Source organism: Vanellus vanellus (assembly GCF_965231255.1).
Source record: "Vanellus vanellus genome assembly, chromosome: 1".
In the NCBI taxonomy this organism is placed as follows: domain Eukaryota; kingdom Metazoa; phylum Chordata; class Aves; order Charadriiformes; family Charadriidae; genus Vanellus; species Vanellus vanellus.
In genome coordinates, this window is record NC_138905.1 from 194,385,566 (window position 1) to 194,397,993 (window position 12,428).

Sequence of the window (12,428 nt, forward strand, 5' to 3'; positions counted from 1 at the left end):
GCAAACTTGCTGAGGATACACTCTGTCCCCTCATCCAGGTCATTAATGAATATATTGAACAAAATTGGACCCAGTATTGACCCCTGGGGGACACCACTGGTTACAGGCCTCCAACTAGACTCTGTGCCGCTGATCACAACCCTCTGAGTTCTGTCCCGCAGCCAACTCTCAATCCACCTCGCTGTCACCTCATCTAGCCCAAGTTGTTTTCATTTTTGCAGGAGTTTTTGTTTCTGAGTTTCTTATTTGCTTCAGAGGGATGAGGGGGAATACAAGAAGAACAACTGATCAGATGATGGATTTTAGACCTGAAGGAAAAGGCAAAGCTAAAGGCCAGCTCTCATTGGACTTGGATTTGCCTTATTTCTCTGCAGAGGAGGCAGAATTTTTGACACAAATTCTGAAACTAAACTGGACAAAACCTCGGAAAACATATGGTACTGTAGAAGTATTACAAAAGTTTGTGATTTACAAGATGTCCCCAAAGTATTTGTATTTCTAATTCCAGAACCTTGAGATTTTGTGCCTGTTTAAACAGCTACATTTTCTTTTACATCTTTCACAAAAAATCATGGTAAGCTAAAATGCTAACAATCTACAACAAACAAGCAAAAATACCCAGTAGGCAAAGCTTGTTGTTGTGGCCTGACAGTGATCTGATTAGCTTAATTTGATGCACTAGCTGGCTATTTTCTGAACGCCTGACCCTGTAAGAGCTGGAATACATAGAAATGTTATTATCTCTCAGTTGACTCACACTAAAAGGTATTAACATTTTGGAAACGCATAAAAAAAATCTGAATAAAACACATAGAAGTGAAGAAAGGAAAGAAAAAATCCAGCCCTAATAAGTCTGGGAAGAATTTCTCTGAAAGGGGATAAGAAATACATCCAGACCTGAAGACCTTTGCTTTGGACTGTGTCTGGTTTTGATACTACATTCTCCAAATTTCAGCCACTGCTTTAGAATGGACGGAGACTTCGTTCATATACTTGGTAACAGCAAGTGAATATTTGCCCCATTTGGACTTCATTTCATCATGAAAATAAAATGTCTCTTCTTAGTATCAAATATTCAGTTTGGCTGGAAGCATTTTTTTGTTATTACATCTTTGACCAGAGATTGATTGCAAGCAGTGCCGTGAGATTTAGCTGAACATCTGTAAGACTTGTATATCGAATAATGACTATCACAGCCTCAGTACAGCATTTATGGTAGGTTGCTTGCAAGGTATTGATAAGCTAGAACTGCATTCTCACAGTCATTCATATCTTAATGAATTTTCAGTACCAAAAAAAAATTGGTAAAACTCACAGCCTGTATAAGGGCAAATAAAGCAGCAAAACCAGTGGATTAGATTTTATGATCTTTATCTTTTATGATCCAGAATAGTTTAGCCTGGTTAAGAGCAGTTTGCTCTTTTGAAGAAATTCTGGATATGTTATCACCAAAATGATGGATAGAATTAAAGCTTCTGTTCTTTTAGCAGAATTATTTTCAGGCACAGCTCCTAAGATAGAGAATGAATCCCAGTAGAGTAGGTCTTAAAGATTGTGGAGAAAAGCAGAGGCATGGTTAGTTTTTCTTAATGACCAAACAGACAAAAAAAAAAAAAAAAGGAAACAAAAAATTTGCCATTGATTTTGCTGGACTTACCTTTTCTTATCAGTGATTTCTTGGACTGAATAACTGCTAATGCCATACAGACAAAAAAAAAGCATGGAAAATGGCAGGGGGACAATTTCAATTAAATTCCCAAAACCTTTCAGTGCATTCATTGTCTTACTTACCCGTGTGATGTTATGTACATGTCTCACTGCTGAATGCAGTCCAGGCGTGCACAAATTTATCTTAGCCTTCGCACAGGACCTGCATACAGTTTCTTGATGTATAGGTTGGTCACTCATTGCTTCAGCCGACTTTGTTCTTGTATTTTGTTGTTGTTGTTGTTATCCATATTGTCAGACCTTACCTTATTATTAGGAAAATGCATAAAAACAACTTACAACAGGCTGCAGGTTTTTTTCCTTTTTCCGAAATGTATTTCAACATAACAGGCTAAGAGTTAGTATGACCATTTTATCTTACAACTGTTATCAGAGGAACAACACAAAACATCATACCAACTCTTTGTCCCTGCTCCTCCCCCCCTCCTCCAATATTTCCCTGGTTCCACTGATTCAAGTCAATCAACATTTTTTTTTAGTTTCCTTTCAAGTTTTAATAGTAACTTTGCACTGGATAAAAGTGTTGGAACTATAACAAGCCATCGCGAAGTTTTCTGGGATCAATGTGAGAACTGAAGGTTTTGGATGCTGCTGATAGAAACTCTGAGCAGAAGGGAAAAGGGTAAAGAACACATCAGGACTGACCTGCTAGTGAGTAAACGCTGCAGTGCTCACACTACCAGAGAGCTGGGGGATTTTTGGGAACTATGTAGTGTTCTCTAAGTCCACTTGTACTTAAAAGGAGATATTATATTCAGATTATACATATATATATTGAACAGTGAATATAGTTCACAGTGAATGTCATATTTATGTTCCATCTTGATGGCAGAGTGCATTTTGTCCCAGGGTTGCAGCCTGGAGTAGCAGATGTGAGAGGGCTGTTGTGGAGCACATGACTTGACGTCTCCTGGGCTGTAGCCGCACTGCCTGAAGGTTCAACATAGGTTGTCTGTGCTTTGCGTTCACTTCCACTCATGGCTGTGGGCCCTGGGATGCAGATGGAGATGGGATGAGGGTACCCACGGTGTCTTGGCCATGCAACATCCCCTGCACGCACACCAAAGTAGGTAACACGGTGCACTGAGAGAGGTGCACAGAGGGATCTAGTGCACCACCTGTCCTGGGAGGACCAAGGTGCTGTTTAGCACCTGGTTTTCTCTGTTTCTTGAAAAGCATCAACCTTCACTTAATAGAAAGAGTATTGTTCAATTGGGGCTTTAAATATTACAGCAGTACCAGGGAGTGGCATTAAATCATTTCCTGAGCTTGAAATGATCGCCAAAAACCTAATCTGGAGGAACTGCAGCCAAATATCTTCAAGCTGTAATTAGCAGAGGACTACATGTTACATTTTGAAACCCAGTCTGTATGAGGATTTAAAGATTACTCACCAAATGGAATACATTCAAAGTGCAATTGAACGTGTCCCTTCTTTATATTTTCAGGATGCTCTGTGACCTACACTCTTACCTAGAGCTGTCTATAAGTGTTTAGTCTGCCTTTTCTCCAAAATGACCAAGACATTCTTGCTGCAGAGAAAGGACTTGGGGTTTTTATTATATTTAAATTCCTTAAAAATTGTCACCGAACCCAACAGCCTGAGGACACCTTTCATAAGATATTCAGCTGGTATTCAAGGGCTTACACGGATAGTGGATTTATCATTTTAATTGACTATTTCCTTCTGATTCACAACCAATTTTACTTTAAAATACAGGCCCAGTTCCTCAGTGGCTGTAGATCAGACCTCAGCAAATAATATAGCACCATGGGAGTGGGTTGGTAGATCAAAGAAGATGCCTCTATCTACATTGCAGGTGGCTCAAGGTGTTTACACCTGACCAGATGTAGTTTGATTCCCTGAATCAAATATCCCCTGACTGCATGCAGTTTGAAGATATCTAAATGAGCAGTCACTGATTCAGATCTATATCTCCCTTATGGGGCTCGAGGGCACGTGATGGAGAGTTCCTGCTTAATTACTTACGGAATGAATGTTTTTCCCTTGTGCACAAACCACTTCTTACACCAGACCTGTACATGGGGACTGGCGATTATTAAGGACTTTGCTGCAGAATGGCTTGACTATTCTAGATCGAAACAGTGACAAGGGCACCAACTTAAAGATCGGTTCATTACAAACCTATTTTTGGCCAGTCGTGTTTACCTCCAAACATTTCAGGAAGTCTTGTAGAACAAACCTTACCAGAAACGTATCACATGAATGCATAACACCTAGAGCAGCTAAAATTATAAAAGGAAGAAATATATGAGTCTGAGAACCTCTTCATAATACCCTTTAACAAAAAAATTGCCAATTCAAGTCAGAACACTACTAATAACTTGCCTTGCAGAAGGGCTGGATTTCAAGAGAGAAAGTCTAACTGTATTCTAAAATGAATTATGAGGAAGAAAGTTATCGTTGGTTTGGTTACTTTGGAGTCAAAACATATTCCGGAAGGTTGTATTTTACCTATGGTGACCCAACGGACAGAAATTGTAGAGAATGTGAGAAAAAGGAGTATCTTTTCATAGTTGCAGTCCATTCAATTATTCATGTAAATTGTGTGATAAGTCTTGGTTCAGTTAAAGCTTAGTAAAAGTCGCTTTTATTAGGTTGAAAATTGTTATAAAAGCCTACACAGACTAACACAATAGAAATTCTAAGTCAAGTAATTAATCCTATTACAGGAGGCAGACAAGCCATTATATTTAAGCATATTACATATCTGAGTTTTTGATGCATAATCCTCTGTTCTGTATATTTTTGTATTATAAAATCTCTGTTTTTTCTAACAATTTCGTATTGGTATTTCAGGTTAGATTCACAGAGAAGTGGCATTCCTAGGTCTGTAAAAAATAGTTTAGATTTATTTCTAATGCTGATTTCTATGTGCCTGCTTTGTAGCAGTAATATAACGTGATAAGTAAGATCATTGCCTAGGGCTACAAAATTAAGTGCTCTGTATGATAAAATGCTTACATATACTTCAATTTCTTTGTAGGGTTCAGTGAATGAGGTAATACATTTCTTGTAAAATATAAGCAATTTCAGGTTGAAACACTTCTTTACACATCATTTTTTTTCTGTTTATTCCTGCCTCTGACTGTTCACCCAGCTTATTAGGGTAATGATTCATCTCAATACTAAAGCACATAGGTAAGTCACAGATATTGCATAGCAACTCCTATATAACTCTAAGTAATAGGAGCTCCTATTATTTATATAATCAATAGAAATGCAGCTGAAAAAGTTGTGTTTTTTTTAATTTTTTTTTTTCTTCTTTTTCTTCCCCCTCCCGAAAATAACGTTCTAAATATATAACCTTTTGGCAGAGCTTTTAGGAAAGTACAGCAGCTGGGTAAATGAGACTCTTGAACAAGACAATGGCAAGAATTGAACAGGGTTCTGCTAAAGAACGTTTTTTGGCAAAATAGCCCTTTGAGCAGGGACTTAGGTCGCCTCCCCAGTTTAGACTTGACAAAGCTGGATTATATTTTCTTTGTCCTCCTGTCTCAGCTTCTGTTCCAGGCAGACCTTAGCCAGATATTCTGTGCAAGAGATATCCACATCCAGTATAGTCACATCCAGTCACATCCAGATATAGTCACATCCAGTCACATCCAGATAGTCACATCCAGTTCCACTGACACATTGCTCATCCAAGGTTGTCTTTAAACTAGCACAGACCCATATGGTTACAGAGTGCTACAGCTCCGTGAAACTCAGGAAAATGCTTTTTCACCAGGGAAGTGAAAAAAACAAGAGCCAAAGTAAGAACAGTTATTTCACCACAGACTCTCCAAAAGGAATGACTCCTGTGCTTCCCAGGCTATTCTGAAAACTCAGAGTATGTCAAATTTCAGTGCCAAAGTAGGAAAGAAAAAGGGGGCCTAATATTAAGGCTGCAATAAAGAAAAAAACATTGAGTTTTCCTAGTGGCTCACAAGGGATAAATCTGTGCTATATTTAGAGGACATGACCAAAGAAAAGGCCATTTAGCCATTTGGAGAATTATTTGGACTTTCAGAGCTCTGTCTTTGTTACATCCCTGCTCTTGTTCTGCTTGGTGGTCTGCTTAGCACTTTCTTTTTTAAGAAAGTTAAATAACAGCATAAAATCAGTAATTTCTTCCAGGGAGAGAAGTGTGTCTTTGCCTTGACACCTTCAGGAGTTCTTGAGCACAAATGAGAAAATATATGATATTTTGAAGTAGAATTCTTCCAAATCCATTGTGGGGTTTTTAGCACTTCTGAAAAATTGTTCTGTTTTTGAGAATTTGCATCTCCACCAAGACTGAGAAAATTATGTCCAAACTGCCACTGTGTTCAGCAGCAAACAATGGCAACCATTGTGACTGTGATAAGTGTTATTTTATTGGTTTTCTTATTAATATTAGAAAGTATTAGAGGCTTGAATGAACAGGAGATCAACTATTCAGTGAGAAAATCAGAAGATACAGGGAGGGAAAAGCATCATACAGAATTGCAACAGAATGAGCAATTGATATAATTACATTACAAAACAATTTTAGTGCCTGAAAGACAAGAAAAGAACTTGTATTCTTGGGTGAACTCAGCTCCCAAGGATTACTGAGATAGACCTGGGCTTTTCATTTTAAAGCAATCCTAATTTGATCAGATTTTTCTTCTAACTTTGACATTTCATTTATTTGGTCGACATGGTGCACCCATTCATTCAATAAGCTTTAACACTTTTGTAATTGCATGGAATTTTTTTCTGCTTGGTTTTAAAGTCCCTTGATGTTTGGAGGGAGTTTGAGTCTAGGACTTGAATCAAACTCATCACAGTTTATAGGGTGTTTGTCATGCTGATATACTCACATCCCATTGTGACTTACCCCAGGATTTCCACCAAGGCAGAGGGGAGGAAGCAGGAGGCCCTGGTTCTGAGTCCTGCTCAGTCTGAGAGGGTTTGATTTCCCCCACTCCTTAGCTAAGACACAAATCCAACCACGAAGCACATGCCTCACTACGTAGGGGCAAGTTGCCATCCCCACTGCTGAAGCTGTGCATCTGCATTCTGTAGAAAAAGAGTGTAAATTATGAAGCTGGACAGAAAGGCTGAGCAGAAGCAGCCTGGCTGAAAACATTTGTCTAGTGGTTTTCTAGGGCCACACACCGAAACAGTGCCTGCAACAGGACAAGAACCAAGGTCTTTGTTTCATGTGGTAGTGTTTCTTAATAGCCCTAGCAGGTTTATCAAGAGATGGCTTCTTCAATCCCATTTATTAAAAAAAAAAAATCATAAAAGAAAAAAGACATTTTTAATCTCAACCATAAATAAAGCATTCCAATGCACAGGTCAAATGCAGCACTCGCCCATTGCTACAGCAGCCATTTCTTTTGGCAGCAAGAGCATCTGAATCTGGTCTGCAGTGTCTCATCAGAGAATCATGGAGCCCCATTTATCTCATTTGCAATAGCTGAACTTAATTTCTTTTGCTGTGTAATGACTTTTATAACTCTGTGCCAATTGCTTTGGTATATATAGGTTTGTTAAAAATCAAATCTCAATGTAGTCCCTAACCTGGATTAAATCCTTGTTAAGACCATCCTTTTTATTCCACCTGCAAAAATTAAAATAAAAAATGAATCATTTAAATTAGATGTAACAAAATGTAAAAGTTAAATTGATCATTAAATGAAACATAAATTGAAACTTAATCGTCTCATAAAACTGTCAATTATGTTTCGCAACAGAAATATAAACAAAAAGGGTACAGTAAATTCTAGTTCTTCTTTGAACACAAATTCAAAGACAGCAACATTGGCTACATTTACTCGAATATGTTTGAGACTATAGTTGAGAAGGCCAAAGCTCTGCCCTGACAAGTGCCAGATGCAGCACCAGGCGAGTGTTTTCATGCCATGGATGTTGCTCTTTCCCTGCCCAGTCTCTTCTCTATGCAGCTCTATCGAGAAAAACAAAACCAAGAACTAACTACGTAAGCAAAGATACTTACGCATAGTAGACAGTATGTTAAAGAAAGTTGGCTCATGTGACCACCCTGTCACACTCATCTACCTTTGCTTTTTAAGGGGAAAAGAGGAAAAGTCACTTTTTTTTTTACTCAACTTCACAGAAAGGAATAAACTACTGCAGTTTGCTGGAGATACTGTTTTCTACTTCTTTTGCTTTTTTTGTGGCTGGTAAAGTCATTGCAACGAACATTTGTGTTCTCACTATGAGCTCAAAAAGTTTTTCTCCTTCTCTCCTCCAAGGATACGTTCTTTATTTTCTTTATTTTTCTGTCCAGGAAACAATAAAATGAAATAGTGACCGATCTTTGGCAGTGGAGGGGATTGTTTTATGGCTACCAATAAATTTACTCAAGAACCTTATTCCCAAAGTAGTGTTACTTTACTTGCCGTTTAAAGCATATGAGAGTCTTTTGGCTATCCCTGTCAGCTAAAATAGGGCGATAGCTCAACTATGCAATTGAGCCATCAAATAACTGAGCAACAATATAAACAGACGTTAATTTCTCACCTTACTCTTCTAAGACTCATGTAAGCCATAAGCAGGAGTCATCATCTCACAGGTAAAGAAGAAAGATACTTCTCAGGTAGAGGAATGGGACGGAGTATGATATCCCACATAGAAATGTATAGTACTATTAGCCAATGGACTTTTACATTGAATAAATATGAAATTAAAATGCAATTCACAAAATATTTGTTAAAAGTGGTAAGTGGACTTTCTCCCTAAGTATTCAGATTTAAATGGCATAAAATCTGGGGACAGCTCACTTTAGTTCTCCCAGCTCTCAGCTACAGGAAATAACACTCAGATTTATTACAATTAAAACACTAATTTCTTAGATGAAACCAAAGATCGCCATCCATATTTTTGTTTTCTTTCAGATACTTTTTAGTCTACCGAAATGAATCAATTAAAAGTCAACCTGTAATGTTTTAAAATCTCTCTATGAAGTGTGTAAATTAGGTTCATAAGGGAAAATATGTTTGGGGTCAGTTTTTACTTTGTTAGAATAAGTCAGGATACTAAACCAGAACTCTTAACATAGCATCCAAACATTTTAAGCAATTGCCATAAGCCTCATAGTGATGACTGTACTCCAAAAACTCAGTGCAGTATCTATTTCGAGTTTGAACTGTCTGAGATTGGATTGTAATTAACTAGAAATTATATTCCTGGGGGAATAAACTGGACTTGTATGAAATGAACTAAATATTCTTTACAGTAAGATAGACTGTGCTAAAAATCTGATATATATGTCCATTTTGGAAAACTGTAGCAAAGCAAGGTAATTATGTACCTAAAGGGGGCCTACAGGAGACCTGGGGAAGGACTTTTTACTAGGGCATGTAGCGATAGGACGAGGGGGAATGGCTTTAAACTGGAAGAGGGCAGGTTCAGATTGAACATTAGGAAGAAAATGTTCACTTTGAGGGTGGTGAGGCGCTGGAACAGGTTGCCCAGAGAGGTTGTTGAGGCCCCATCCCTAGAGGTGTTGAAGGCCAGGCTGGACATGACCTTGGGCAACCTGTTCTAGTGGGAGGTGTCCCTGCCTATGGCAGGGGGATTGGAACTCGATGATCTTCAAGGTCCCTTCCAACCTAAACCATTCTATGATTCTATGATTCTGTGATTCTGAATTTTAGACTAGATGCCAAAAAGAGCTCCATGAAAAAGGCTTATACCTAACGAACAGTTAATCTAGATTTTTAAAGTAATTTGCAAGTACAGGCAATATCTGGAGGAGTATCACAGTTAGTTTCTTCACACCTAGCGAGTATGTATGTTTGGGTTTGTGTCCATGCATTTATTATGTTATATGTCTTCACTCTCTGTTAATTACAGTATATGTCTTCACTAATATTTGGTTTAGTATCTGAAAATGTCTAATTCCCACAGTTAAACATTTCAGCTGAGAACACTAGTCTGTGATCCATATGATAACTGTATTAAGTCATGTGCTGGTGAGCTAATATTTATTTCATGATTAGGAGTATGAATGTTATTAAGCCACATAATTTCTGGGACCATTCACCCTTGTATGGCAGGGTCCGAAAGGAAGAGATTAATTGAACCTTCAAAAATGGCCAATTATGGAACATAATTTCTGATGCCTCATTAAGGAAGTTACTCAAATAGCACAAATGATAGCTTTTACAAAACCTCAGACAAACTGCCAAAAATATTGTGTCCTCTAGGGATACGTGTACTGCATGTGTCTCCTTGACATCATAATTTCAGCTCTATTGCCTTTGTTGCCTGATGACTGAAGGCAAAAAATGGCCATTTAACTGGCCTAATAGTTGAAAAAAATATTAAAAATCTTTTTGCATTAGAAATACCTTTTATAATTTCTTCAATTATAGTTGCAAAATACAGATTTGCAACAAAAAAAAAAAAGCAAGGAAATGAGTTCTTCAGATTTCTACGAAATTTGGTAGGCTGGCTTTCTTCCTAAAGTTTGTTGTCATGGTTAGCCTACAGAACTGGTGTTCCTTGTGTCACAGCAGGCAATTTTTGGACTATTTTAAGTAAACTTTATAAAGAACATTGCCTATGTGGTCAAATTTAGTGTTTGAAGTTAATCATAAGAACAATATAGTGTTGAAAATATTTATTGTAAAAAATCAGACTTCCGAGGAAGTCCAAGTAAATGATAAAGATTTATCTACCATCAGAAATATCTCATGCTGAAATTTCAAAGTTCTGTTCTTCTACTATCTCCTCATTATGGCATCAATGTAGCAGAAGCAGTTTATGTTACTCAGGTTTCTAGGGTGCCATGAAGAGCAGGAAACTACACAGAGATTTATGTTTGTATAAATAACCACTAAATATCATATGCTTGCCTGTGTATATAAATGCACACAGTTACATTTATATACGCAAATATTTACAGAAATAAAGCAGAAGCAGGTTAAATCATCCAAACATTATTTTTCATAGAATCAATGGTGAAAAGAGACAAAAGAGAAAGAAACAGTAATTTTCTCTGAACTTAGTTGTGTTGGGATCATAATTTCACTGCTATTCATGCAGTTTTGATGTCCTTTGAGCTTTAACAGAGATCTGATTTTGGGCAGCCATTAAGAACGCTGACTTGAGTCTAAGCATGTAAAAATTCTTATGGTCATTTGGAAGGTATCTGGTGTTTGTAGGCATTTTCAAATTCTGTTTCTCCAAAAGCATCTCTTAAGTTTGTCTTTTGTATAGATTCATCTTTCCTATAGTTTTCTGGACCGAGAACTGATAAATTGTTTGATACTTTCTTTGATGTCATCAAGGTAAAAGCCTTAAATAAAAGCAATTATTGTGAAATGCTAAATTATTTTTCCTTATTCAATTGGTTTCTTTGAAACCAGCACTTTTGATATCTCTTTCCATTAAGAACACTGTTAATTCCAACATACATTCTAACTTCTGTCACAGCCGTGATTGTTCTGTCTTTATATGCTTATTTTTCTGGACCAAATGAAAATAAATTTCTTCGTGCTAATTGAAATCCTGTCTGCTGGTACAGCATTTTTTAATGTTCAAAAAAGGCAGGCAGGAGCAAGCCAGCAAGACCTAAAAGCTTCAAAAGTCATCAGGACTTGTGCTGAGAAACTAAATTGGACCGAGTTCAGGCTCACACACCATCCCTCGGTCATTCCCAGGGTTTGCTTACAAACATACTCCCTGCTGCAGTTGTACAGAGCCCTCTCCCAGGCAAATCCCAGACTTCAGTTCGATGTATCCCCCCACAGTTCTGAAGACAGCGTGGACCGTAGACTCTTCGTGATAGGCAGGACAGGTGCGGCCAACGTATTTTGAGGGGATAAGAGAGTTTAGCCATATGGACGTGAGCCATGCCAGGCCACTTTTCTTGAGGGTAGAAAATGGGCACTAATCCAAGAGAAACATTTATTTAGCATGTGCGCGCAGCCCAGCTTTCCAGAAGACCAAGTCAGTAAGAAGGTGGATCTCAAGATTAGCAGGAATACTTTGGATAAAAAGCAGCCTTCCAAAATAAAATCCCTTATGCTTGAGAGAAAGCTGGGGCCAATTCATTGCCAAGCAAGCTTTGTGGGTCATGGTTATATATAATTCACATACACAATCCATAGGAAGCATGCAGCAAGTCTCTTGCAGGGCTAAATCCTACTTCCTGCACTGATCATGCAGACGTACAGTAGTGTTTTCAAAGGTCGTGCTGGTTTACCTCATTGCGTAAGATAGCATTAGGACCCAAGGTTATCTGCTTTCTACTCATGGCTTCTTTTTTGAACTGTCAGCATTTTTCTAGATATTGTCTTTATCTAATGTTTCCTTTGTTTTCTCTTACCAAACCGTATTTAGACTAAGTTGTAGGGATATTTTGCCTTTAAATTATTTCAGCTCCCTATCAAGAATTCCTCAAAGGTGATGAAGGTGACATGTTGCTTCTGAGACAAACTATTATATGTTAATGTGTATATGAATATAAAAGAACTATAACAATAATGTACATTATATATATCTATAACGTGTGAATTGAAGATCAGTTATATGAGCCATCAATAATTATAAATTTTGTGGTCTTCCCCAATAAATTGCATTAAAGAAAAAGAACTTCTTCTATTCTTGGTTTCTTTGCTCACTATTCTTTCTCATGATGCCATCAAATAACAGCCATACTGTGCATAATCGCTGGAAAACAGAGTTCATTTGAAAC